This window comes from Mytilus galloprovincialis, chromosome 11 (genome assembly GCF_965363235.1).
Source record: "Mytilus galloprovincialis chromosome 11, xbMytGall1.hap1.1, whole genome shotgun sequence".
Lineage (NCBI taxonomy): Eukaryota > Metazoa > Mollusca > Bivalvia > Mytilida > Mytilidae > Mytilus > Mytilus galloprovincialis.
The window spans coordinates 75418909-75423369 of NC_134848.1; the positions used below are offsets into that span (position 1 = coordinate 75418909).

The 4461-nt window shown below is 30.8% G+C and overlaps 1 long non-coding RNA gene across 1 annotated transcript; it reads left to right on the plus strand.

The window, feature by feature from the left end:
- On the plus strand, positions 1-3621 carry LOC143052818 (uncharacterized). Its single transcript, XR_012971257.1, has 3 exons — positions 1-148; positions 2327-2425; positions 2706-3621. It is a non-coding gene; the product is annotated as an uncharacterized LOC143052818 (long non-coding RNA).
- The last annotated feature ends 840 nt before the right edge of the window (positions 3622-4461 follow it).

The following is a 4461-nucleotide window of genomic DNA, read 5'->3' on the forward strand; positions in this document are numbered from 1 at the left end:
CTCGCAAGAAATCCGCTTAATTGTGACTGCAGTATTTTTCCATTCTGGTCATGGTTAATTGAACGATCATCCATAGCAACAAATGCTAAATGTAGCAACGGAACATTAATTACATCACTTCAATCACCTGCACTTGACATATGCAATCGTAAGTAGAACTAATCGATATCGAATTTCCTCAAATAATGACACTTCTCTTCTTTTAAAGTAAGTTGAGCTATTTTCTGCAAGCAACACACATACATGTGAAAAGCTAAATACTATTGAATAGTACAGTTTATCTGCGAAATTCGCAAAGCACCTCTATGGTATTTTAGACAAATATAGTCCGTTTAAAAAACAATCTTTTTTTTTATGTATTTATTTATTTTTTACAATCAAGGCACAGAACGTTGGCAAAAAGTTTTTATGTAAATGCTTAAATTAGTATCAAGTGTGTTTACAACTACAGTTGTATTGCTTGGTCTGTCTAGTGGTCAATAAACTCAAACATATGATGAAATCATCTTATAATGAACTCTTACTTTACTTTATATGTTACAGACATCTATCATATTGGCCTGACTGAAATATTCCTATCGGACAACCGTACAGTGCCCCCTGAATATAGAATTTAAGACTCCCATATGAAACATCATTCCAGGACTCGCATTTTTAAATATGATAACATTATGAATAAAGATGTGTTGCTTCCCTAGAATATGTGTTATATAAAATTGAATCTGGTAAAGTTGACATTGTCCATTCAAAATCAAAATGCAATCACGAGTTGGTTGATTGTTCTTAAATTCCTGTGTCAAAGCTCATAATGTATAAGTGTAAATAGTCGCAAAGAAAAGCAAGATATCATTCTCTCGGCGTTGACATATTTTGAGACCAATTTAAAAGGACGGGTGGAAAATACAAAATAAATTAGGTTTTTAAGGAGCTTCTCCTTACAACACTTTATTTGGTTGGGTTAGTGTTGCTCCGTAAATTTGTAATTTTAACATAATAACGTATGTCTATATTCACCACCGGGAATTGATGAATACGTGTCTAATCTAACTAACGACATTTTTACTCACGTCTTAGTGGCATCAACATAGTCTGTTTCTATTAGTACCGATAATTACTTATTCCAAAAAAAAGAATATTTTGCTTATAAATAAACTTATCATAGATACCAGTAGCCCTTTTTACAAGAAATCTTAAGTGTAAAATTAATCTTACGATAAAAATATTTAGTTGGATTGTTAAGGAATATTTAGACTTACGATGAAATTTACACTTACGATTTTTTGTGAAAAGGGCTACTGGATACAAATTTTATATGTACGCCAGTTGCGTGTTTCGTCTACAAAAGACTCATCAGTGACGCTCGGATCAAAAAATATTTAAAAGGCCAAAGAAAGTAAGAAGTTTAAGAGCATTAAGGACCAAAAGTTCTTAAAAGTTTTGCCAAAAACGTAAAGTGTAAATTTGCATTGCTATATATCTCGCGGCATATGTACATGTAAAATTTATATATTTCGTTCTGATTATTTATTTGTAATTATTGTTGCATATTTTTCTATATCTTATCATTTGTGGTTTAATTCTGTCATTATTTTCTACATGTATGTAACGGTAAAGATCAATAATCACCTATTGTATTTATATGAATCTTTTTAGTTCAAAGCAACTATATATACGCAGGATTTATTTGTTTTTAGTTTGAAGTGGAAGAAACACTGAACTGGTTATCAAATTCAAAATATTACACCATAACTAAGACAATTGTACATAGAAATTCGCGTAATGTAATGTGACGTCATGTTTTGTGGCGTTGATACATCCGTGTGACGGACAGTTTAGAATATTATTGTGCTGTATTTGTTTTCGGTCGTGGATTGGTTTGAAAGGGTCGTTGTTATTCTATGGCTTACATGCAGAAACGTACTTTTATACGTATGTACTTCTCTGTCTTGAGTGTTCTTGCATTTATCTTTATTGTATTCCTGTTACGTTATGTTGTTATTTAAGCGGTATATCGAACATTGTCATATACACAGGAAGCCCCCCTAGAAATAAAGACAAGGTTTAAACCAGCATTATCTTTTAAAAAATGTCCTGTACCAAGTCAGGAATTATGCAGTTGTTATCTCGTGGTCCGTGTGTATATAATATGATGTCTGTAGCAGTTCGATGTATCTTTTCTTTTCTTAATTTTTTCATGTGTTACCCGCTGTTTTCGTTTATGACCTTGATTTGGTTCAAATAAATCGGTTTATGACTATCAAAATGCGATAAACTACTATCGCATTCATCTATAAAACTGAATGCTTAGACTTTTGTTTTATTGTAGCTGATAACTGCCACTTCTTCAATGGTGGGAAATGTGTGGCACACGGCAACGCCCTTGCATGTGACTGCATTGGACAGTGGACCGGTGAATTTTGTCAAGGTGTATATACATTTCAAAACAAAACATTGCTATTGGAACGAATACCTGTATGATAGTAAGACTGTCATTTTCAACAACGTATTTCCAATGTATAATGTTTTGTAATCATACTACTTTATGGGGACATCTAACTTTCTATCAGGGCCAGTCCGCAAGAATTACAGATCTAGCATGATACTTTTTTCTATTGCATCTATACAATCTATAGTTGGTCATTGACTTGTACGGAATATATTTTATTGGATGAAGATTTTATTTCTAACTCATTTTACTTGAATAGAAAGCCAGTGTATCTCACATGACTGTGGATTTGGTAACTGTTATATAGAGCCAGTAAATGGTACAGCTCAGTGTTTGTGTGGCGACAGATATGTTAACTTTTGTCCAGGTATGTTGTGTTATTTCAATATATCATAACTAGTGATTTAAAATCGAAACTAAGTGTTTTAAAATTTGTTAGTGTATATGAACTTTTTTCATCTGAAATTCATTCAACAGACAATGAATGTAACATAGAGATTAATACGTCTCGGGCTGATATGGGTCGAGGTATGATACCCGGGCCGATATGGGAAAGGTAATCTCTTTATCATATACTTCCGACAATTGTTTTATGTATGGCAAATGAACAAATAAAATTCCAAAAACAGTCAAAATAAAAGTAAAGTAATGAATCCAACAAATACACTATAATTGCCTAACAATAACATCCTTTTTGTTTTTATTTTATTTTACTATTTTCTCATAGAGGCATTTTGAAACATTAAAAATTTAAGAGAGTTTTTTATCATTATTACTCCATATTTGTTGTACTATAAAATGATTCATAATTGTCAATGGCATTTGTTAGCAAGTACTAAACTATCCCCACAAAAGTTCCCTGAAATTTTGACGTCGTCATAAATAAATGTATGACGTCACAATGGAAAAGTAAACAGCGGATACCAGAAATACCGGAAGTAACTTGCACGAGAGGCACTATTATTGGTTTCGTGCACGAGATGCCCCTAATATGGGTTATCAGCCCGGGTGGGAAATTGTGGCATGTGTACTTCCGCTCATACACATATGCAAACCCTATCGTATCAATGCGAAGTATATGATAAATAGAAATATAACCTTTGTTTTAATTTGCTATAATACATCAATCATATTTATGTTACAAATTAGTATGATTTTAGAAAATATAACATCAAATATAACATGTATAATGTTCATATCAAAAGTTATGACGTTACACAGTATTTGTTCATAGTCATACTTTCACTGTTTCATGGGTTAATTATGCATGTTGTCAGTACAAGATATGTCCTTGGTCGATTGTTTTCGTATTGTATATACGTTAATGTCATTTAACACATACTTTGATTTCTATATTATATTTATCAGTCTAATTATCAATTAAAAACCTTAACATATATATGCATACTAACGGTACGCACTTATTGTGTTTGAATAACAGCTTTCGTTTTTGTATAATTAAAAATGTGATCGAAACAAAGAAATGTAGTATGTAGTGTCACATGACAAATTGTTGTTAAAGAATTTACTTTTAAATCAAAACTTTCATTTGTATCAAACAATGATTTGATGATTAAGAAATACTTTTATTTTATTTTTCAAGGCAGTTCATAAAACAGATCATTCGCTTAAATAAACAATAATAATTTTTCAATTAATAACTTAGTATTTAACATATTTTTGTTTTTCACCTCTTTTGATTAATTGTTTTATTATAGAATTTTTATCTCAGCCTAAACATGATTTCCGAAAAAAAATATTACACATATTTTTTTCAGAGACTGCTTATAGTATGCCTTGTAAACACTTTTGTATCGTATGTATAGTCTTTTTTCCTTAAAATATACTAATTATATTGAAACAACATACACACATGTTCAACCTTATTTTATGTACTTATTGTTTGCATTATATATACAAGAAGATCAATACTTGTTATCATTCAATTTGTGAATCTCTGACATTTCAAATTTATTGAAGTAAAGTTTTATTCTGATGCTATTAAAGAAAGTTAT